The 25,210-nt window shown below is 47.4% G+C and overlaps 5 pseudogenes; 2 read left to right on the forward strand and 3 right to left on the reverse strand.

Moving 5' to 3' along the window:
• Window positions 1–2,638: 2,638 nt before the first annotated feature.
• LOC143957494 (5S ribosomal RNA) lies at window positions 2,639–2,757 on the reverse strand (annotated as a pseudogene).
• A 103-nt stretch (window positions 2,758–2,860) lies between these two features.
• On the reverse strand, window positions 2,861–2,979 carry LOC143957266 (5S ribosomal RNA; annotated as a pseudogene).
• A 4,124-nt stretch (window positions 2,980–7,103) lies between these two features.
• On the reverse strand, window positions 7,104–7,222 carry LOC143957529 (5S ribosomal RNA; annotated as a pseudogene).
• Window positions 7,223–11,064: 3,842 nt separating this feature from the next.
• LOC143957432 (5S ribosomal RNA) lies at window positions 11,065–11,183 on the forward strand (annotated as a pseudogene).
• Window positions 11,184–15,337: 4,154 nt separating this feature from the next.
• LOC143957597 (5S ribosomal RNA) lies at window positions 15,338–15,457 on the forward strand (annotated as a pseudogene).
• The last annotated feature ends 9,753 nt before the right edge of the window (window positions 15,458–25,210 follow it).

Genomic DNA, 25,210 nt, shown 5'->3' on the forward strand with positions numbered 1-25,210 from the left:
TGTCTTTTACAGTTTGTCTCTGTATTACCTGCAATCCGTAAATAAAGAATTAAAAAAAAAAAAAGTCACTAACCAGACCAGATCCTTCTATGGCACCTGGTCTTCCCAGGGAGTCTCCCATCCAGGTACTAACCAGGCCTGACGCTGCTTAGCCTCTGAAATCAGACGACATCGGGTGCTTTCAGGTTGATGTGGCCGTAAGCGTTCTCTTCAAGACACGCCCAACCCTCTTGACAAACGCCAAGATGGTCGCCTTGAGAAACAAGCAAAAAAAACAGGTCAAAGCCAACAACATAAAAAGAAGCCTATGGGCTTACAGCGGACCTTAAAAGATGGGACCCACTAGCTCTGTCATGGTTCGGACGCTGTAATGTGTTGAAGATGAACACGATGCCACGACTTCTGTATCTACTACAAGCCTTACCTATCAAAATACCCCAGACTTTCTTTCATGCGGTTCGCTCAATCTTTATCAAGTTCCTCTGGCGCGGAAAACATATGCGTATTGGTAGGGCAATGCTATTGCGACCGAAATTGCGGGGAGGTATTGGCTTCCCGGACCCTGCTCTATATTACACAGCGACGCACATGACACCGGTGGTTGACTGGTGCCGGTGTTCTGCCATATACTGTCCGGCCATGATATAGTGTCCGCGCCGTACTGCGCATGCACAGTACGGAGCAGACGAAGCTTCGGAAAATCTCCAAAGCTGAACGGCGCCTGCGCGGTGAGTGGAGGTGGTAGCCCCACCATCCAAGCGGACATAGGGTTGTGAATATTAGAGGGTCCCTTGCAGGCGAGCTTCACTCGCCACTCTTCGGGCTTTGCCTCGCTGCGCTCGGCTCTTTTATATTCTTACTCTATGTCCACTTGGATAGTGGGGATAGAACCTGGACTCAGTGCGCAGGCGCCGTTCATGCTCGGCAATTTTCGGAATGCGCAGTACACAGCGGACACTATCCGATGGGGGACCATATGTGATAAGACACCGGCATGGGGAACTGAAGCTATGGGTCAAGCTAGAGCAGGAGATGGCGCGGGTTCCACTGGCTGGTCTGCCTTGGGCGGGGAGGCCATTGGAGCCCTGTGTGACTACTCACCCGTTAATTGGCCCCTCGCTCGCCGAGATGGATAGTTTTTTTCACCTTTCCCACCTGACTAACTTCCCTTCTCCTATGACCCCAATTATTGGACATCCTAGATTCCCTCTGGGCCTGTCTGACCAGGCCTTTACCAGGCAAGCCCCGAAAGGGCTTCTGAGAGCAGCCCTATTTCTTGGACCCACGGGCTTGATTCCCATGGGGACCATACTGCTAGAGCAAGTACCTGTTGCATTGGATAGCTGGAGAGCTAGACAGCTAATCCATTTCCTCGGATCACTACCTAACCATTCGTTCTTCTCTAGACAATTCCACCCCTTCGAGGAACTTTGCCTGGATGATGGCCCAGTTCGTGGTTCCCTCTCTAGGTCCTACCAAATCCTGACAGACGCACAATCCTCCACGGATCCACCCTTCCTAGCTAAATGGAAAAGGGACTTACAAACTACATTCTCCAAACCACAGAAGGACAGAATACTCTTTTTCGCCCATAAGTCGTCACTCTGCAGTAAATGTCAGGAGATCTCATATAAGCTGATCACACGCTGGTATCGTACACCGGTGGTGTTGGCCAAAATATTCCCCGGTCAATCTGACCGCTGCTGTCGCTGTGGACCAAATATGGCACCATTCTCCACATTTTCTGGGAAAGCCCTAAATTACAAACATTCTGGCAGCCTGTCCTGAGACTCATCCACAAGTTCACAGACATTTCCTTAGCCAATGATCCCGCAGCAGTTCTTCTCAATCTAACTCCTATGTCGAGAAAGCGTTATCATAAGTCCTTACTTAAACATCTCCTCAATGCAGCTAGGGCCTGCATCCCAAGTCAGTGGAAAGAGCAATCTGCTCCAATGGTGACCCAGTGGTTCACAAGGGTAAATGATATTGAACGAATGGAAGACCTGACTGCCACAATGAGGGATAAAACGGAGGAGCATGGGAACAGATGGTTCTACTGGACCCAGTTTCGCTTTTCGGAAGAATACCTCCGCGAGACATAGTAAGCTCATGGTGATCGTTGGAGATCGCTGTTCCAAACGTTGGACAGCTGATGAGCTGGTGAGCCGAGGGCGTCTCTTGCTCCCTGGGAGGGGACCCCACACTATCCACTCTACCCACGACACCCCCTTACCCCTTCTTTTCCTTTTCTGCCATTTCTTTCCCCAATCTTCTCTTTCCCCTTCTCCCTCCTTCTTAACTCAAAAAAGGGAAAAGAAAATGGTATGTTCCGACCCCATTTGACTACTACACAATACTCTTCCCCTATCTATGGATATCTAAACTCTTCGAGGGTAGCAGGGCTAGTATCAATAATATTTTAAGTGGTAGAGGATCCCAACGAGATGGAGCTTTAATCTCATATTGATATGACCGCAAAGCTGTACACGTGCTATTCTCCTCAGACGTCTTACCATTGGCTCTGATATCCATGCAATATGATCATTTGTTTGTAACTATTTGTATCACACATTCTGTGAAGTTGCCTTTGCATTGTATGTCGCATACTACTAAATAAAAAAACAAAAAAAACAGAAGCCTATGGCACCTGGTATTCCCAGGCGGTCTCCCATCCAGGTACTAACCAGGCCCGACACTGTTTAGCATCCGAGATCAGACGAGATTGGGCTCTTTCAGGGTGATGCTGCTGTAAGCGATCTCTTTGGGCACTCTCAACCCTCTTGACAAATGCCAAGATGGTCACCTTGGGAAACAAGCAAAAAAAAGAAAACGAATCAACGCCAACAACATAAAAAGAAGCCTACAATAACTGGTAATCCCAGGTGGTCTCCCATCCAGGTACTAACCAGGCCCGACTCTTCTTAGCCTCCAAGATCAGATGAGATTGGGTGCTTTCAGAGTGATGTGGCCATAGGCAATCTCTTCAGGCACTCTCAACCCTCTTGACAAACACCAAGATGGTCACTTGGGGAAATAAGCGAAAAAAAAACAGGTCAACGCCAACAACATAAAAAGAAGTCTACGACACCTGGTATTCCCAGGCGGTCTCCCATCCAGGTACTAACAAGGCCCGACTCTATTAGCCTCCAACATCAAACGAGATCGGGTGCTTTCAGGGTGATGTGCCCGTAGGCAATCTCTTCAGGCACTTTCAACCCTCTTGACAAACGCCAAGATGGTCACCTTGGCACTTTATGCAGGCCACCCTGGAACATATAGGTCTTGGCCCCAACATGATGAGCTGGGTAATGTCGCTTTACTCCACGCCATCGGCAGCGGTACGGGTGACCGAGTGGTGCTCGGACTCTTTCCCCATCACTAATGGGACGAGGCAGGGGTGGTCTCTGTCTCCCCTAATTTTAATTCTGACACTGGAACCACTTATGTGTCACGTTTGGAATGACCCGAATATTACTGGCATATCCAAACCCTCGGCACACCACAAAATTGCGGCGTACGCTGACGATCTAATTTTTTCCGTCTCCAATCCACACATTTTGCTTCCCAAAATACTTGCGTCTCTACAGCGACACGGCAGCCTATCAAACTATAAAAACAATTGCGCCAAGTCGGCTGTATTGAATATATCGGTCCCGGATGGTGAGGCCAAGAGGCTCCGCACCTCTTTTCCATTCTACTGGGCTGAAAAATCTATACGTTAACATCGCAGCGGATTTAGCGCAATTGTACCTGCTTAATTTTGTCCCTCTCCTGGATAGACTGAAATCTGATTTGGGAAACTGGCATGCTTTAACACTGACCTGGTTCGGGCGCTGTAATGCATTCAAAATGATGGCCCTCCCTTGGATCTTATACATGTTCCAGACATTACCGATCCGGTTACCCCCAATTTTTTTCAGACAACTGCAGGTGCTGCTCCGGGACTTTATTTGGGCGCGCAAACTGCCCAAAGCCCGTTTGCAATTGCTTGCCAGACCAAAGGACAAGGGGGGTCTGGGTCTCCCAGATCTCAGACAATACTACAGAGTGACTCTGCTAGAGAGAGTCGTTGATTGGCATTGTAATGGCCCACACAAGCAGTGGGTGGAGATGGAGATTGAGGATGGATCCATTCCCCTATTGACCTCCCCGTGGCTCCTGTCCTCCCAAACAAAAGACCTCAGAGGTCACCCCGTAGTGGGAGCTAGGTTGGCTGTTGTGCGGAGGTTGTTCCGCTGCACACACATTGCTCCCCTGCCATCACCAATGACTCCGGTTATAGGTAATCCAGACTTCCCACCGGGATTTACCAACAAGAAACTGCGACAGTTGACAGTGGTGGGGAAACAGCATCTGGGAGAGGTGTGGCCCACGGGAGGGCTCCCGACCACGCAAACTGTCGCCGAGCTTTCTGACCCTCCGCTTGACTTGTTTAGTGCTTATAAACTTTGTCACTTTCTTCTGGCCATACAAAGGGCCCCCTACACTCCTAGAGACCTGACACCCTATGAATCCATCTGTCACAAAAGGGAACCTGTGCGACACACCCTCTCCCTCCTGTACAACCTATTGAGTAGTCAGGAGGAGGAGTCGACCCCCACCATTTATCCACAAATGGGAGAGGGACTTAGGCATCACATTTACCCCACAACAGATAGGGAAGATCCTGACCTTAGTACATAAAGCTTCCATCGCAAACCAATATCAAGATACAAGATAGTCTCACGCTGGTATAGAGTCCCATACCTTCTGAATAAAATGGATAGATCGATCCCGGATGTTTGTTGGAGGTGAAATTCAGATATGGGGACCATGGGACACCTTTTCTGGGCATGCCCGACCTTGAGGAACTTTTGGGTTCCCAGTAGCGTGCCTTCTACACTTGACCGAACAGCCTGTTCGAAAATACAAAAAAACCCTCACAATGCAACTCCTGAATGCCGCCCGGGCCTGCATTCCCGCACTTTGGAGGCAGCCTCAGCCCCCATCCAAGGTGCTGTGGTATTCCAAAGTCAATCATATTCTCCGGATGGAAGAATTGACCGCCACCCTTCACAACACTGAAGAGGCATTTAGTGTTACATGGAGGTATTTCACTGGTACTCGAGACTACATTCGGGAGGTGAGCAGTGCCTCCGTCCCAGAAAACGACTGAACATCTAACGTTTACCTACGTAGGCCATGTCTGCCCTGGGTGGCATTCCCCCCCCTCCCTTTTTGTCTTTATTTTTCTTTTTTTCCCCGTCGCCATCCCCCCACCTCCTCTCTCTCCGTCTTTGCACTCTCTTCTTCCCCCGTCCTCCCTTTTGACTATGCCTTGTCTCCTTACTAGCCTTCGGGACCCAGAAGAACCCCAGGGTTCTGGACATGACCGGCTCATATTTTACTCTAGTTCACGTAGGTCATGATAAGCTGGCTCGCTGTGGTCCCAGTTGTTCTCCATGATTACATTTGTCCGAACGGAGCTGCACTAGTTATACTGTACTACATGTCGGAGGTGGGGTTTCTCTATTTTCTGCATGAAACTGTAGGACTCCCCTCTGAGAACCCAGAAATATTTGGCTGCCTATTTTCTGTTAGCATGTAATTGTGACCCTGGGTCATGCTGTATGGTTGACTGTTATATTTATGTTGTTCTACTTAATAAAAGAATAATAAAAATAAAAAAATAAGTCAATGCCAACAACTTAAAACTAAAGCCTATGGCATCGAGAAATCCCAGGCGGTCTCCCATCCAGGTACTAACCATGTCCCAACCCTGCTTAGCCTCTGAGATCAAATGCACGCTCAACCCTCTTGACAAACGCCAAGATGGCCACTTTGGGAAACAAACAAAAAAAACAAGTCAACGCCAACAACATAAAAAGAAGCCTGCGGCATCTGGAAAACTCAGGAGGTCTCTCATCCAGGTACAAACCAGGCCCAACCCTGCTTAGCCTCTGAAACCAAACGAGATTGGGCGCTTTCAGGGTGTTGTGCCCGTAGGCAATTTCTTTGTGCACTCTCAACCCTCTTGACAAATGCCAAGATGGTCACCTTGGGAAACAAGGGAAAAAAAACAGGTCAAAGCCAACAACATAAAAAGAATCCTACGGCATCCGGAATTCCCAGGCGATCTCCCAATCAAGACACTAACCAGGCCAGATCCTTCTATGTCACCTGGTCTTCCCAGGCAGTCTCCCGTCCAGGTACTAACCAGGCCTGATGCTGCTAAGCCTCTGAAATCAGACAAGATCGGGTGCTTTTAGGGTGATGTGGCCGTAAGCATTCTCTTCAAGACACGCCCAACCCTCTTGACAAACGCCAAGATGGTCGCCTTGAGAAACAAGCGAAAAAAACAGTTCAAAGCCAACAACAAAAAAAGAAGCCTATGGCACCTGGTATTTCCAGGCAGTCTCCCATCCAGGTACTAACCAGGCACGACACTGTTTAGCCTCTGAGATCAGAGGAGATTGGGCGCTTTCAGGGTGATGGGGCCGTAGATGATCTCTTTGGGCACTCTCAACCCTCTTGTTGGGCACCTGGTATTCACAGATGGTCTCCCATACAGGTATTAACCAGGCCGTACACTGCTAGGCCTCCGAGATCAGATGAGATTGTGCGCTTTCAGGGTGATGTGGCCATAGGTGTTCTATTTAGACACTCTCAACCCTCTTGACAAATACCAAGATGGTTATCTTGGGAAACAAGTGAAAAAAAAAAGGTCAACGCCAACAACATAGACCCTGGCGGTCTCCCATCTGACCCAGACCCTGCTTAGCCTCTGAGATCGGGCGCTTTCAGGGTGATGTGACCTCAGGCGAATGCTTTGGGACATACTCAAACCTCTTGACTGATGCTAAAATGGTCACCTTGGGAAACAAGCGAAAGAAAAACAGGTCAAAGCCAACAATATAAAAAGATTCCTACGGCACCTTTAATACTATCTAGGCCGGACCCTGCTTAGCCTCTGAGATCAGATGAGATCGGGCGCTTTCAGGGGGATGTGGCCGTAGGAGATTTCTTTGGGCTCTCTCAGCCCTCTTGACAAATGCCAAGATGATCACCTTGGGAAACAAGCGGAAAAAAAAACCCATGTCAACGCCAACAACATAAAAAGAATCCTACGGCACCTGGTATTCCCAGTTGGTCTCCCATCCAGTTACTAATCAGGCCCGACAATGCTTAGCCTCCGAGATCAGACAAGATCAGGCACTTTCAAGGTGATGGGGCCATAGGCGATCTCTTCGGGCACTCTCAACCATCTTGACAAACGCCAACATGGTCATCTTGGGAAACAAGCGAAAAAAAACAAGTCATTGCCAACATTGGAGGCTAAGCAGGGTTGGGCAATCAGTTTCCTTGCCTGAAATAGGCATCTCAGAACTGCCATCTGGCTACTTCCCGAGTTTCCAACTCCTTCAACTAATCCCAGGAGACAATACTTCGCCCCCATCCTGGTGGAGGTTCCAACCACCCGATCAATGGTTCCTGTCACCTCTGTCCAGTAGCGGATCAACTTCGGGCATCTCCAAAACATGTGCATCATGTCTCCCCCCATGTTCCCGCACCGGGGGCAACTTGCGTCCGGCCGTTCGGCCAAACTGAAAAAGTTTACGAGGAGCATAATAGGTTCTATATAATAAGAACAGATGTGACATCCTGTGTGAGGAGAGCCACAATTCACCACAGGCAGGATTCCTGTGGCCAATTATAGCTCAGGGGGGTTTAGTACACACCCCACACTATATAAGGCCGCCAGCACGGCGGCCTTGTATAGTGTGTTGCGGTGGTCAGGGAAAGAGGACGATAGGCAGGGACAGTGTCTTTACTGCTTGGGAACCTAGCACTGTTACAGTGGGTGTTATGTGCCTCCTGCACAGTACACACCTGAAGCTACCCTTTATTACTGGTGTTCAATTTCTGCAATACGTGCATCTGCAGTGCAGAAGTTAGAGTCGGTGTTGTGTGCCTCCTGCACAGTATACACCTTATTGCTGGTGTTCTGTTTCTGTAATACAGGAACCTAGCACTGTTACAGTGCTAGGGTGTACAGAGAAGCTGGTATATATAGAAGACTACAGCATACAGAAGAAAGGCTAGTGAATACAGAATACAGGTTTCGTGTATGTAGATAGGCTTGAGTATACAGAGATGCTAGAGTAAACAGTGAGGCTGGGGTACACAGAGAGGCTAGTTTAAAGACAAATACAAAGATGTTAGTGTATATAGAGAGGTTAGTGTATAGAGAGAGTCGAGTGTATACAGAAAGGACAGTGCATATAGAGAAGCTAGTGTATACAGAAAGGGTATACATGAAAGCTGACATTCTATACAGAAGACTGGGTAGTGTATACAGAGAGTCTAGTGGGTACAGAAGACAGGCTGGTGTATTCTAGCTAGTTTTTACAGTCTAGTGTATACAGAAGACAGGCTGTGGTATACAGAGAGTTTAGTGTATTCAGAGAGTCTAGTGTATACAGTCGGCGAGTGTATACATAAGACTGGCTAGTTTACACAGTGTTTACAGAGATGCAAGGGTGTACAGAGAAGCTGGTATATATAGAAGACTACAGCATACAGAAGAAAGGCTAGTTAATACACAATACAGAAGACTCATGTATGTAGATAGGCTTGAGTATACAGAGATGCTAGAGTAAACAGTGAGGCTGGGGTACACAGAGAGGCTAATTTAAAGAGAGGCTAGTATATACAAAGATGTTAGTGTATATAGAGAGGTTAATGTATAGAGAGGGTCGAGAGTATACAGAAAGGACAGTGCATATAGAGAAACTAGTGTATACAGAAGACAGGCTTGGGTATACATCAAAGCTGACAGTGTATACAGAAGACTGGGTAGTGCATACAGAGAGTCTATTGGGTAAAGAAGACAGGCTGGTGTATTCTAGCTAGTTTTTACAGTCTAATGTATACAGAAGACAGGCTGTGGTATACTGAGGGTTTAGTGTATTCAGAGAGTCTAGTGTACAGAAATGCAAGGGTGTACAGAGAAGCGAGAAGCTAGTATATATAAGGCTAGTGAATACAGGCTAGTGAATACAGAATACAGACTCGTGTATGCAGATAGGCTTGAGTATACAGAGATGCTAGAGTAAACAATGAGGCTGGGGTACACAGAGAGGCTAATTTACAGAGAGGCTAGTATATACAAAGATGTTAGTGTATATAGAGAGGTTAGTGTATAGAGAGAGTCGCGTGTATACAGATAGGACAGTGCATATAGAGAGACTAGTGTATACAGAAGACAGGCTTGGGTATACATCCAAGCTGACAGTGTATACAGAAGACTGGGTAGTGTATACAGAGATTCTAGTGGGTACAGAAGACAGGCTGGTGTATTCTAGCTAGTGTTTACAGTCTAGTGTATACAGAAGACAGGCTGTGGTATACAGAGGGTTTAGTGTATTACAGAGATGCAAGGGTGTACAGAGAAGCTAGTATATATAGAAGACTACAGCATACAGAAGAAAGGCTAGTGAATACAGAATAAAGGCTGGCTTCTACGGAGAGGCTACCACTACGGAGATGCAGAACACTATCTAGGGTATATAGAGAGGCTAGATTATACAGAGAGGCTAGTGCATAGAGTGAAGCTATTGTATATAGAAGCCTGGTTAGTGTATACAGAGAAGCTAGTGTGTACAGAAGAAAGGCTAGACAGGCTATAAAGAGAGACAAGTTTTTACAGAAGACAGTTTGGGGTATACAGAGATGCTAGTTTATACAGAGAGACTAATGTATACAGAAGACAGGCTAGGGCATACAGAAGACAGAAGACGGGCTAGTGTATTCAGAACATAGGCTAGTGTATATCGAAGACAGGCTATTGTATGCAGAAGACCGGCTAGTGTAAACATGCTGGTGTATATAGAGAGGCTAGTGAATTTAGAGGGTAGGCTAAGTGATAACAGAAGACAATCTGGGCTATACAGAGACATTTCATCATTTCATCTAGCTCACATCTCTAATGGATTTTGTCTCATTGCCATGTTATGCCTTTTCATTCTTATGCTAAATATAGATCACTACACGATTTTAATCATCCACATCAAGCATGCAATAAAACTATCATACATCAAAATAAACCATGTACTCTTTTGCTCTATTTTGCATATTTGTACCGGGACTGTGAGTATGTGACATAGAGTAAGAATATAAAAGAATATAAAAGAGCCGAGCGCAGCGAGGCCAAGCCCGAAGCTCGCCTGCGAGGGGCCCTCTAATATTCACAACCCTATGTCCACTTGGATGGTGGGGCTACCACCTCCACTCACCGCGCATGAAAATCTCCGAAGCTTCGTCTGCTCCGTACTGCGCATGCGCAGTACGGCGCAGACACTATATCATGGCCGGACAGTATATGGCAGAACACCGGCACCAGTCAACCACCGGTGTCATGTGCGTCGCTGTGTAATATAGAGCAGGGTCCGGGAAGCCAATACCTCCCCGCAATTTCGGTCGCAATAGCATTGCCCTACCAATACGCATATGTTTTCCGCGCCAGAGGAACTTGATAAAGATTGAGCGAACCGCATGAAAGAAAGTCTGGGGTATTTTGATAGGTAAGGCTTGTAGTAGATACAGAAGTCGTGGCATTGCGTTCATCTTCAACACATTACAGCGTCCGAACCATGACAGAGCTAGTGGGTCCCATCTTTTAGGGTCCGCTGTAAGCCCATAGGCTTCTTTTTATGTTGTTGGCTTTGACCTGTTTTTTTTGCTTGTTTCTCAAGGCGACCATCTTGGCGTTTGTCAAGAGGGTTGGGCGTGTCTTGAAGAGAAAGCTTACGGCCACATCAACCTGAAAGCACCCGATCTCGTCTGATTTCAGAGGCTAAGCAGCGTCAGGCCTGGTTAGTACCTGGATGGGAGACTGCCTGGGAAGACCAGGTGCCACAGAAGGATCTGGTCTGGTTAGTGTCTTAATTGGGAGATCGCCTGGGAATACTGGATGCCGTAGGCTTCTTTTATGTTGTTGGCTTTGACCTGTTTTTTTTAGCTTGTTTCCCAAGGTGACCATCTTGGCCTTTGTCAAGAGGCTTCAGAGTGCCCAAAGAGAGTGCCTACGGCCAAATCACCCTGAAAGATCCCAATCTCATCTGATCTCGAAGGCTAAGCAGCGATGGGCCTGGTTAGTTCCTGGATGGGAGACAGCTTGGGAATACCAGGTGCCGTAGGCTTCTCATTATGTTGTCGGCGTTGACCTGTTTTATTTTCCCTTGTTTCCCAAGGTGAACATTTTGGCATGTGTCAAGAGGGTTGAGAGTGCACAAAGAAATTGCCTATGAGCACAACACCCTGAAAGCGCCCAATCTCGCTTGGTCTCAGAGGCTAAGCAGGGTTGGGCCTGGTTTGTACCTGGATGGGAGACCGCCTGGGTTTTCCAGATGCCGCAGGCTTCTTTTTATGTTGTTGGTGTTGACCTGTTTTTTTCGCTTGTTTCCCAAAGTGATCATCTTGGCATTTCTCAAGAGGGTTGAGAGTGCCTAAAGAGATCGCTTACAGCCACATCACCCTGAAAGCACCATATCTCTTCTGATCTCAGAGGCTAAGAAGGGTTGGGCCTAGTTAGTACTTGAATGGGAGACGGCCTTGGAATACCAGGTGCCGTATTCTTCTTTTTATGTTGTTGGCGTTGACCTGTTTTTTTTCGCTTGTTTCCCAGGGTGACTATATTGGCATTTTTCAAGAGGGATGAGAGTGCCCAAAGAGATTGCCTATGGGCACATCACCCTGAAAGCGCCCAATCTCCGCTGATCTCAGAGGCTAGAAAGGGCCGCGTCTTGTTAATACCTGGATGGGAGACCGCCTGGAAATACTAGGTGCGGTAGGCTTCTTTTTATGTTGTTGGTGTTGACTTGTTTTTTTTGTTTGTTTCCTAAGGTGACCATCTTGGCATTTGTCAAGAGGGTTGAGCGTGCCTGAAAAAATCTACTATGGCTGCATCACCCTGAAAGAGCCAAATCTCATTTGATCTCAGAGGCTAAGCAGGGTTGGGACCTGGTTAGTACCGGGATGGGAGACCGCCTGGGATTTCTCGATGCCATGGCTTTTTTTTTAAGTTGTTGGCATTGACTTATTTTTTTTTTTTGTTTTATTCTTTTATTAAGTATAAGTAGAACAACATAAATATAACAGTCAACCATACAGCATGACCCAGGGTCACAATTACATGGTAACAAAAAATAGGCAGCCAAATAACTCTGGGTTCTCAGAGGGGAGTCCTAGAGTTTCATGCAGAAAAGAGAGAAACCCCACCTCCGACATGTAGTACAGTATAACTAATGCAGCTCCGTTCGGACAAATGTAATCATGGAGAACAACTGGGACCACAGCGAGCCAGCTTATCATGACCTATGTGAACCAGAGTAAAATATGAGCCGGTCGTGTCCAGAACCCTGGGGTTCTTCTGGGTCCCAAAGGCTAGTAAGGAGACAAGGCATAGTGAAAAGGGAGGACGGGGGAAGAAGAGAGTGCAAAGACGGAGAGAGAAGAGGGGGGCGGGATGGCGGCGGGGAAAAAAAGAAAAATAAAGACAAAAAGGGAGGGGGGGAATGCCACCCAGGGCAGACTTGGCCTACGTAGGTAAACGTTAGATGTTCAGTCGTTTTCTGGGACAGGGGCGCTGCTCACCTCCCAAATGTAGTCTCAGGTACCAGTAAAATACCTCCAGGGCCTCCATGTAACACTAAATGCCTCTTCAGTGTTGTGAAGGGTGGCGGTCAATTCTTCCATCCGGAGAATATGATTGACTTTGGAATACCACAGCACCTTGGATGGGGGCTGAGGCTGCCTCCACAGTGTGGGAATGCAGGCCCGGGCGGCGTTCAGGAATTGCATCGTGAGGGTTTTTTTGTATTTTTGAACAGGCTGTTCGGTCAAGTGTAGAAGGCACGCTGCTGGGTTGTCTGCGATATCTACATTTCTGAGAGTTTTTATCGTCCCGGTCACCTCCACCCAAAAGTTCCTCAAGGCCGGGCATGCCCAGAAAATGTGTCCCATGGTCCCCGTATCTGAATTACACCTCCAACAAACATCCGGAATCGATCTATTCATTTTATTCAGAAGGTATGGGACTCTATACCAGCGTGAGACTATCTTGTATCCTGATTCTTGATATTGGTTTGCGATGGAAGCTTTATGTACTAATGTCAGGATCTTCCCTATCTGTTGTGGGGTAAATGTGATGCCAAATGCAATCTCCCATTTGTGGATAAATGGTGGGGTCGACTCCTCCTCCTGACTACTTAATAGGTTGTACAGGAGGGAGAGGGTGTGTTGCACAGGTTCCTTTTTGTGACAGATGGATTCATAGGGCGTCAGGTCTCTAGGAGTGTAGGGGGCCCTTTGTATGGCCAGAAGAAAGTGACGAAGTTGATAAGCATTAAACAAGTCAAGCGGAGGGTCAGAAAGCTCGGCGACGGTTTGCGTGGTCGGGAGCCCTCCCGAGGACCACACCTCTCCCAGACGCTGTTTCCCTACCACTGTCAACTGTCGCAGTTTCTTGTTGGTAAATCCCGGTGGGAAGTCTGGATTACCTATAACCGGAGTCATTGGTGACGGCAGGGGAGCAATGTGTGTGCAGCGGAACAACCTCCGCACAACAGCCAACGTAGCTCCCACTACGGGGTGATCTCTGAGGTCTTTTGGTAGGGAGGACAGGAGCCACGGGGAGGTCAATAGGGGAATGGATCCATCCTCAATCTCCATCTCCACCCACTGCTTGTGTGGGCCATTACAATGCCAATCAACGACTCTCGCTAGCAGAGTCGCTCTGTTGTATTGTCTCAGATCTGGGAGACCCAGACCCCCCTTGTCCTTTGGTCTGGCAAGCAATTGCAAACAGGCTCTGGGCAGTTTGCGCGCCCAAATAAAGTCCCGGAGCAGCACCTGCAGATGTCTGAAAAAGATTGGGGGTAACCGGATCGGTAATGTCTGGAACAAGTATAAGATCCGCGGGAGGGCCGTCATTTTGAATGCATTACAGCGCCTGAACCAGGTCAGTGTTAAAGCATGCCAGTTTCCCAAATCAGATTTCAGTCTATTCAGGAGAGGGACAAAATTAAGCGGATACAATTGCGCCAAATCCGCTGCGATGTCAACGCCCAGGTAACGTATAGATTTTTCAGCTCAGTAGAATGGAAAAGCGGAGCGTAGCCTCTTGGCCTCACCATCCGGGACCGATATATTCAATACAGCCAAAGGTGCAATTGATTTTATAGTTTGATAGGCTGCCGTATCGCCGGAGAGTCGCGAGTATATTGGGAAGCGAAATGTGTGGATTGGAGACGAAAGAAATTAGATCGTCAGCGTACGCCGCAATTTTGTGGTGTGCCGAGGGTTTGGATATGCCAGTAATATTCGGGTCATTCCGAACGTGACAAATAAGTGGTTCCAGTGTCAGAATAAAAATTAGGGGAGACAGAGGGCACCCCTGCCTCGTCCCATTAGTGATGGGGAAAGAGTCCGAGCACTCTGAAAGCACCCAATCTCATCTGATCTTGGAGGCTAAGAAGAGTCAGGCCTGGTTAGTACCTGGATGGGAGACCACCTGGGAATACCAGTTATTGTAGGCTTCTTTTTATGTTGTTGGCCTTGATTCGTTTTTTTTTTTTTCGCTTGTTTCCCAAGGTGACCATCTTGGCATTTGTCAAGAGGGTTGAGAGTGCCCAAAGAGTTCGCTTACAGCCACATCACCCTGAAAGAGCCCTATCTCTTCTCATCTCTGAGGCTAAGAAGGGTTGGGCCTAGTTAGTCCCTGGATGGGAGATGGCTTTGGAATACCAGGTGCCGTAGTCTTCTTTTTATGTTGTTGACATTGACCTGTTTTTTTTTCGCTTGTTTCCCAAGGTGACTATCTTGGCATTTGTCAAGAGGGTTGAGAGTGCCCAAAGAGATTGCCTATGGGCACATAAGCCTGAAAGCGCCCGATCTCCTCTGATCTCAGAGGCTAAACAGGGTCGGGCCTTGCTAGTACCTGGATTGGAGACCACCTGGGAATACTAGGTGCTGAAGGCTTATTTTTATGTTCTTGGCGTTGACTTGTTTTTTTTTTTTGTTTGTTTACCAAGGTGACCATCTTGGTGTTTGTCAAGAGGGTTGAGAGTGCTTGAAGAGCTCGCCTATGGCCACATAACCCTGAAAGCACCAGATCTCGTCTGATCTCAGAGACTAAACAGTGTCGGGCCTTGTTAATACCTGGATGGGAGACCACCTGGGAATACTAGGTGCTGCAGACTTCTTCTCATGTTGTTGGCGTTGACTTGATTTTTTTGTTTGTTTCCCAAGGTGACCATATTGGCGTTAGTCAAGGTTGAGAGTGCCTGAAGAAATCTCCTACGGCCACACCACCCTGAAAGAGCCCAATCTCATCTGATCTCAGAGGCTAAGCAGGATTGGGACCAGTTTAGTACCTGGATGGGAGACCGCCTGGGATTTCCAGATGCCGTAGGCTTCTTTTTATGTTGTTGCCGTTGACCTATTTTTTTCCGCTTGTTTCCAAGGTGACCATCTTGGTGTTTGTCAAGAGAGTTGAGAGTGCCTGAAGATATTGGCTACGGCCACATCACCCTGAATCTGTTCCATCTTGTCTGATCTTGGAGGCTAAGCAGGGTCGGGCCTGGTTAATGCCTGGATGGGAGACCGCCTGGGAATACCAGGTGTCGTAGGCTTCTTTTTTTTTTCAAATATAATTTTTTCTCCAAATAGGGGAAGACGGTCCCCCGAGTACATAATGCAACAGAGAAATACAGAGCAAAAAGCAGCTGAACAATACTTGATACAGGTATATTCGCAACTGTGAGTCTGCCTTCCATCAATCACAATGATTCGAGGCACGGATAAAGTACTGTACCAAGATCCAGGGTCACACAAACCCCAGGTCCCTCCGGCATAATCCATCCAGAGGGGGGTGTGGGGTCGTCATTCCCAATTTTCCACTCTTTCCAAAAGAGAGAGGGGGTGGAGGGGGTGAGAGATAGGGGAGGAAGGCAAAAAAGAGAAGGGTTGAAAGATCAGAAAAGGAGAATGGGGGACGAGACACGATGGCAGCTACTGTCCAAGGGGCCAGTCAAGGAAAGCTCAGAGCACTAAGGCGATAGCAGGCGACATCCTTCCAGCGAGAATATAAAGGTATTCCAGATGTCTCAGGTTTGTTTAAAAAATTCTTGTTTACCTTGTGATGTGAGGATCAAGTCCTCCATTTTCTTAAGCCAGTGAGTAATGAAAGGGGGGGAACATTTTTTCCAATAGAGAGGGATGCAGGATTTCGCCGCATTTATCACATGCCGTAAAATTGATTTTTTTGTACTTCTTAATGGGAATCTGTGAATGGTGCAAGAGAAAGAATGCAGCCTCTTCCTGGATGGAGAAGTCTGTGAATTTTTGTGTTATGCATCGGAGCTCTGTCCAGAAGTCCACCAAGCTGAGGCAGGACCAAAATTTGTGCAGCAACGTGCCCTCTTCTTCTCCACACCTCCAGCATATGTTCGAGGAAGAGGGGAAACATTTCTGCAGCTTTGATGGTGTCAAATACCACCTGGTGAGAAGTTTAAAATTCGTCTCCTGTATCTTCGTGCACAGCGACATTTTGAGAGCCAAAGTGATAATGTGTTGTCTCTGTGCTGGGGAAAATTAGCAATTAAGGTCCTTTTCCCAGTTGGACAGACAGGTTAAGTGTGGGTAATCTGTTTGAGAGAGAATGTGGGCCAAAGGGCCTTCGCTCCTGCATAGAGTCTCAAACTCCGTCTGAGGGGGGGCGAACGTTTGAGGATTGGGGATGGAATGGAGAAAATGATGTCGTTGCGCAGCTCCCCAAAAAGGCAGTTGGAAAAGCCCTGTCGGATCTGTTAGGGTTGAGAAAGAAGGCCATTTTCCATCAATGATGAATTTAGACGCATTGTCTAGGTTGGAATTTCTAAGTGGGTCCCCAGTTCAAAGGTTGGATGGCCACGTATAGGGAATAGGGGGGAAGTCAAAGACGTGAGTGTGTTTTGGGTAGCGATCAGGTGACTGACTTTCAACTAAGCCCCTATAGTGGGATGTGACATAAATTCTGTGGGTAAATACTTATAGCACCACATGGTGCTTCTTATCGGAATTTGGGAGTGAGCTTAGAAAGTTTGTTTCGATTCCAGTCCAATACACGCCCCAGATGGGAGGCCAGGTAGTAGCGTTGCAAGTTAGGGAGAACCAACACTCCCTGTTGTTTAGACAATGTCAGCTGTGACCGCTTAAGTCTGGGATTTTTGTGAGCCCAGTTAAATTGAGTGAGCAAGGATGGAACTTGCTTAAAAAACAGGACTGGAATCTGGATCAGGAGAGCTTGGAAAAGATAAGTAAATTTAGGGAGTATGTTCATTTTAATGAGATTGCATCTGCTGAACCAGGAATGGAGGCCAGAATGCCACCGTGAAGCAAACTGCGGATCTTAGTGACAAGGGGTGGGGGGAAGTTCAACATAAACGTACGCGCGATGTCCGGTGGAATGTAAGTACGTGAGTATATTTTACTTATCCATGCCAGCATCCGTTCACTCAGACCTATATGGCGAAGGACCGAGAACATTAATGTCCATTTGACCCGATCAAAAGCCTTCTCGGCATCAGTACTCATGAAAAGACAAGGGGTCCCAGATGACTTTGCTTTACGGATCAGGGTAAGCACCTTAGTGGTGTTGTCCCTATTTTCCCTGGTGGGAATAAAACCTAACTGGTCAATATGTATAAGGGACTACAAGTGATGTGCCAATCACGTGGCGAGGAGTTAGAGAATAGTTTTAGGACCGAATTTTGGAGGGAAATGGGTCTGTAGCTCCCACATAGGCCCGGGTCTTTGCCCTCCTTAGGTATCAACGAGATGTGGGCTCTAAGAGTATCCTCAGGAAAATCCCCATTCGAGCTCAGAGTATTAAATAAATTCACCAAGCGCGGGCCGAGAATAGGGAGGAAGGTCTTAAAGTATTGTGCGGTATATCCGTCAGGGCCCGGAGCCTTACCCACCTTCGGAGGTCCCACAGCCGTCTGGACTTCTTCCAGTGTGATCGGGTCCTCCAAGTACTCCCGTGATTCCGATGAGAGGGTTGGTAGACCAGAACCGGTTACATATCTGTCTATATTGTCCTGTCCAGACCCTGAATCGGGCAGGTTGTAGAAAACAGAGTAACATTTTTCAAAGACTTCGACTATTTGGGTTGGGGTAGAGCCCTCTGGCCATTCTCATCTATCAACTGTGGTATGTAAGAGCCAGATTTCAACTCCTTTACCGACCTGGCTAAGATTTTTCTGCATTTGTCCTCTGACTCCTACGCCAGTTTACGACAAAACTGGAGTGCCGCTTTCGCTTTATAATGGAGTAGGACAGGAATATGGGTATGGAGTGTCCCCAATTCAATCTCTAAGGTCCGTAAGGGGGTATGTTTATGTTTCGCTTCCACAGAGGCAAGTTCACGAAACAGATTAGCAAGCTGTTCCTTCCGTGTTCGTTTGATGCGCGCCCCGTGCCTGATAAGTACCCTGCGGAGTACTGACTTGTGAGCCTCCCAAATTATCCCCGGGTCACAGTCCTGCTTTAGTTTTCTTGGAAATAAAGGTCCAATTCCCTGGTCACATCTGCTAAAACTTCCGGTATCTGGAGGAGGCTCTCATTAAGGTGCCAGAATAGAGACCTAGGTGAGGGGTAGGGAGCGAGGAGCAAGAGGCAGAAGTATCAACCGATGGCGAAAGGGGACATTAAAGTCCCCACCTAATATCAATTGGCCCTCCCGAAAGTCACATAATCTGTGCAGGGTAGTTCTGAGGAACGTGTCTTGGTGATCATTGGGAGCGTACACAGTGGCAAATGTAAAAAGGCGCTCTCCAATGTGGCCCCTAAGAAAAAGATATTGGCCCCCAGGGTCCACCAGAGAATCCTGGAGAACCCAGGGGAGCCTGCTAGAGATCAGAATGGAGAGGAGGGGTTAGTAGAGTGGTAGACCTTAGGGAAGGATCTCGACCATAGAAAGGGGAGGCTAGTATTTTTAAAATGTGTTTCTTGTATAAAGGCCACATCAGTACAGGATGTGTTCAGTTCTCACAGGAGGATCCACCATTTTTCAGGGGAGTTCAGTCCCTTAACGTTTAGAGAGGTGACCTTGACTGAGTCTCCCATCGCTCCTCGGGGAAGGGGAGGGGGACGTCAGAGAAAAGCAAAGAAAGTTGAACCAAGGTAGGTTTTGGGTAGGTAATGCATGGCGGGAACTAAGGGGGAGAAAGGAAGGGCAAATGGAAGGAAAGGTAAAGGGAAAAAGAGGCCGGGCACCTCAACCCCAGGGGGAGAGGGAAATTAAGGGTTGTCCGCACTCAACAGTACAGGAAGGGTATACTAAAACAGCACAATTATGCTATAGCGCTTACCGGATGTACACTGGGTTTAAAGCGCTGTCCTACTTGGGTTATTGGGTAGACAGGTCGGAGAGGGAGCCCCCGAATCCTAGTCCCCCCAGTCCCGGCAGTGGTAAATGTCACGTCTGATACCGGTATGCAAATAAAAGACAATCAGTAACATCAAAGAAACAAAAAACAGTAGTATAACCAAAACAGAGGTAGAGCATATAACTGTCAGCACTGAGGGGTCTCCTCGGCTCACCCTAAACATAGGCATGCACGAGGGAGCCCCGTCACAACAGAAAAGGCATCACAGAATGGGATCCACCACCCCCGTCCCATACCCCTAAAGTACATGCAGTCCCCGAACAAATGCATTTCTCCCTTTGGCAGATTGTCCTCTCCTTACCCCCTCTCCCCCGTCCACGCCCCGGGGGGAAAAGGGGCAGGGAAGGGGGGAAAGGGGGAGTGGAAGGGGGAAAGGGGGAGTGTAAGGGGGAAAGGGGGAGGGAAAGGAGGGAAGGGAAGGGTGGTAAGGGAGGGAAGGGAGGGGGAAACAGAGGAGAGGGGACAAACATGCAGAAATGTCAAGTCCTTTAGCGCACTCCCACCAGCAAACACCCGGACCCCATAAATTTCAACTCCTCCCCTCCATGGTCACCACATCAAGATGAAAGAGGAGCAGCCCTGGTCGGTGCATGGAAAATCCGGCAGGCAAGGGGCTAGGGCCACCATCCCTCCATCCAATGGGAGACTTCACCCGAGCAGCAGTCCTGGGGCCCGCCAATTAGTGTCTCTCCTGCATCTCCATCGGGGGCTGTGTAGAGCATCCAGAGGGAGGCTGGGACCGCCCAAACAGTAAGGGGTAAATCCTCCAGGGGGGTCCAGAGTCACCCTGGAGGGAAGCAGTGTCTCGTACCAATAGGCTCAATAAATAAGTCATCCAGGGTCCCCGAAAGCTGCAGAAGGCAATGTCGGCAAAGAGTAGGTGGGAGCCAGAGGGGGGGACAAGGGGCGCATCCAGGGGGAGGGGACACATATGCGGGAATGTCAAGCCCTTCCAGTACAGCGCATTAGGTATCACTCAGACCCCCCAAAGTGCAACTCCCCCATCTAAGGTGAAGACTCCAGAAGGGAAGATGAGCCGCCCTGGTCTGTACATGAAAGAACCTGCTGCCAAGGGGTTGGGGCCATCATCCCTTCCTCCAATGGGAGATGCCACCGGAATGACAGCCCCGTGTCCTGTCAAGTGGTGCCCCTCTGACAATGTCGTTGTGGTATATGTGGAGCATCCAGGGAGAGGCAGGGACCACCCACACAGTGAGGGGTAAAGCCTCCAAGGAGGACCGGTGTCAGACAGGAGGATAGCGGTGTCTTGTACAAGTTGGTTAATTAGACAAGTCATCCAGTGTGTTCCTGTGAGCAGCGGAAAGAAAGGTCAGTAAGGATTATGAAAGGGTGGGGGCCAGGGAGTGCATAAAACTGCCACCAGATGACCGGGGCAGAGAGGGCAAGGGGATGAAACTCAGATCTGGTAGGTGGGGGCGGGGGTGAGGAGTGTCCCTCATATTACTCACGTTGGCCATACCTTGAAGCTGAGCGCTCTGCATACCCAGGACGTTCTTCTGTATAATCTAGCCTATCTGTATACATTAGCCTGTCTTTTGTACACATTAGTCGGTACTCTGTATACACTAGTCTGTCTGTATACACTAGTGTATACAGATAAGCTAGATTATACAGAAGAACGTCCTGGGTATGCAGAGATGGAGGCTAGGGTATACAGAGAGAGAGGCTAGAGTATGCATACTTGCTAGTGTATACAGACGGACTAGTGTATACAGTAGACCGGCTAGTTTATATAGGGAGGCTAATGTGTGCAAAAGACAGGCTAGTGTATACAAATAGGCTAGATTTTAGAGAAGAACATCTTGGGTATGCAGAGAGAGAGGCTGGGTTACACAGAGAGGCTGGTGTATGCAGACTTGCTAGTGTATACAGACGGACTAGTGTATAGAGAGGCTTGGGTATACAGAGAGCTAATGTATAAAGAGCAGCTAGTGTATACAAAAGACATCCAAGGGTATACAGAGAGACTCGTGTATGCAGAAGACCGGCTAGTTTATACAGAGAGGCTAAAGTGTACAAAACACAGGCTAGATTATACAGAAGAACGTCCTGGGTATGCAGAGATGGAGGCTAGGGTATACAGAGAGAGAGACTGCGTTACACAGAGAGGCAGGAGTATGCAGACTTGCTAGTGTATACATATGGACTAGTGTATACAGTAGACCGGCTAGTTTATACAGAGAGGCTAATGTGTACAAAAGACAGGCTAGTGTATACAGATAGGCTAGATTATACATAAGAAGGTCCTGGTTATGCAAGAGATGGAGGCTAGGGTATGCAGAGAGAGAGGCTTGGTTACACAGACTTGCTAATGTATACAGACGGACTAGTGTATACAGAGGACCGGCTAGTTTATATAGAGAGGCTAATGTGTACAAAAGACAGGCTAGTTTATACAGATAGGCTAGATTATACAAAAGAACGTCCTGGGTATGCAGAGATGGAGGCTAGGGTATACAGAGAGAGAGTGAGGCTGGGTTACACAGAGCGGCAGTAGTATGCAGACTTGCTAGGGTATACAGAGAGAGAGGCTAGAGTATGCATACTTGCTAGTGTATACAGGCGGACTAGTGTATACAGAAGACCGGTTAGTTTATACAGAGAGGCAAATGTGTACAAAAGACAGGCTAGTGTATACAAATAGGCTAGATTATAGAGAAGAACGTCCTGGGTATGCAGAGATGGATGGCTAGTGTATACAGATAGGATAGATTATACAGATAGGCTAGATTATACAGAAGAACGTCCTGGGTATGCAGAGATGGAGGCTAAGGTATACAGAGAGAGAGGCTAGAGTACGCATACTTGCTAGTGTATACAGATGGACTAGTGTATACAGAGGACCGGCTAGTTTATACAGAGAGGCTAATGTGTACAAAAGACAGGCTAGTGTATAAAAATAGGCTAGATTATAGAGAAGAACGTCCTGGGTATGCAGAGAGAGAAGTTGGGTTACAAAGAGAGGCTAGTGTATGCAGACTTGCTAGTGTATACCGGTGGACTAGTGTATACAGAGAGGCTTGGGTATACAGAGAGCTAATGTATAAAGAGATGCTAGTGTATACCGACGGACTAGTGTATACAGAGGACCGGCTAATTTATACAGAAAGGTTAATGTGTACAAAAGACAGGCTACTTTATACAGATAGGCTAGATTATACAGAAGAACGTCCTGGGTATGCAGAGATGGAGGCTAGGGTATACAGAGAGAGAGAGCGAGGCTGGGTTACACAGAGAGGCAGGAGTATGCAGACTTGCTAGTGTATACAGATGGACTAGTGTATACAGTAGACCGGCTAGTTTACACAGAGAGGCTAATGTGTACAAAAGACAGGCTAGTGTATACAGATAGGCTAGATTATACAGAAGAACGTCCTGGGTATGCAGAGATGGAGGCTAGGGTATACAGAGAGAGAGGCTAGAGTATGCATACTTGCTAGTGTATACAGGCGGACTAGTGTATACAGAAGACCGGTTAGTTTATACAGAGAGGCAAATGTGTACAAAAGACAGGCTAGTGTATACAAATAGGCTAGATTATAGAGAAGAACGTCCTGGGTATGCAGAGATGGAGGCTGGGTTACACAGAGAGGCTAGTGTATGCAAGCTTGCTAGTGTATACAGACGGACTAGTGTATACAGTAGACCAGCTAGTTTATACAGGGAGGCTAATGTCTACAGAAGACCGGCTAGTGTATACACATAGGCTAGATTATAGAGAAGAACGTCCTGGGTATGCAGAGATGGAGGCTAAGGTATACAGAGAGAGAAGTTGAGTTGCAAAGAGAGGCTAGTGTATGCAGACTTGCTAGTGTATACCGGTGGACTAGTGTATACAGAGAGGCTTGGGTATACAGAGAGCTAATGTATAAAGAGATGCTAGTGTATACAAAAGACAACCAAGAGTAGACAGTGAGGCTCGTGTATACAGAAGACCGGCTACAGAGAAGCTAATTTGTACAAAAGACAGGCTAGTGTATACAGATAGGCTAGATTATACAGATAGGCTAGATTATACAGAAGAACGTCCTGGGTATGCAGAGATGGAGGCTAAGGTATACAGAGAGAGAGGCTAGAGTACGCATACTTGCTAGTGTATACAGATGGACTAGTGTATACAGAGGACCGGCTAGTTTATACAGAGAGGCTAATGTGTACAAAAGACAGGCTAGTGTATACAAATAGGCTAGATTATAGAGAAGAACGTCCTGGGTATGCAGAGATGGAGGCTGGGTTACACAGAGAGGCTAGTGTATGCAAGCTTGCTAGTGTATACAGACGGACTAGTGTATACAGTAGACCAGCTAGTTTATACAGGGAGGCTAATGTCTACAGAAGACCGGCTAGTGTATACACATAGGCTAGATTATAGAGAAGAACGTCCTGGGTATGCAGAGATGGAGGCTAAGGTATACAGAGAGAGAAGTTGAGTTGCAAAGAGAGGCTAGTGTATGCAGACTTGCTAGTGTATACCGGTGGACTAGTGTATACAGAGAGGCTTGGGTATACAGAGAGCTAATGTATAAAGAGATGCTAGTGTATACAAAAGACAACCAAGAGTAGACAGTGAGGCTCGTGTATACAGAAGACCGGCTACAGAGAAGCTAATTTGTACAAAAGACAGGCTAGTGTATACAGATAGGCTAGATTATACAGATAGGCTAGATTATACAGAAGAACGTCCTGGGTATGCAGAGATGGAGGCTAAGGTATACAGAGAGAGAGGCTAGAGTACGCATACTTGCTAGTGTATACAGATGGACTAGTGTATACAGAGGACCGGCTAGTTTATACAGAGAGGCTAATGTGTACAAAAGACAGGCTAGTGTATACAAATAGGCTAGATTATAGAGAAGAACGTCCTGGGTATGCAGAGATGGAGGCTGGGTTACACAGAGAGGCTAGTGTATGCAAGCTTGCTAGTGTATACAGACGGACTAGTGTATACAGTAGACCAGCTAGTTTATACAGGGAGGCTAATGTCTACAGAAGACCGGCTAGTGTATACACATAGGCTAGATTATAGAGAAGAACGTCCTGGGTATGCAGAGATGGAGGCTAAGGTATACAGAGAGAGAAGTTGAGTTGCAAAGAGAGGCTAGTGTATGCAGACTTGCTAGTGTATACCGGTGGACTAGTGTATACAGAGAGGCTTGGGTATACAGAGAGCTAATGTATAAAGAGATGCTAGTGTATACAAAAGACAACCAAGAGTAGACAGTGAGGCTCGTGTATACAGAAGACCGGCTACAGAGAAGCTAATTTGTACAAAAGACAGGCTAGTGTATACAGATAGGCTAGATTATACAGATAGGCTAGATTATACAGAAGAACGTCCTGGGTATGCAGAGATGGAGGCTAAGGTATACAGAGAGAGAGGCTAGAGTACGCATACTTGCTAGTGTATACAGATGGACTAGTGTATACAGAGGACCGGCTAGTTTATACAGAGAGGCTAATGTGTACAAAAGACAGGCTAGTGTATACAAATAGGCTAGATTATAGAGAAGAACGTACTGGGTATGCAGAGATGGAGGCTGGGTTACACAGAGAGGCTAGTGTATGCAAGCTTGCTAGTGTATACAGACGGACTAGTGTATACAGTAGACCAGCTAGTTTATACAGGGAGGCTAATGTCTACAGAAGACCGTCTAGTGTATACACATAGGCTAGATTATAGAGAAGAACGTCCTGGGTATGCAGAGATGGAGGCTAAG

This window comes from Lithobates pipiens, unplaced genomic scaffold, assembly GCF_037356315.1.
Source record: "Lithobates pipiens isolate NorthernLeopardFrog02 unplaced genomic scaffold, aLitPip1_a1.2 Scaffold_52, whole genome shotgun sequence".
In the NCBI taxonomy this organism is placed as follows: domain Eukaryota; kingdom Metazoa; phylum Chordata; class Amphibia; order Anura; family Ranidae; genus Lithobates; species Lithobates pipiens.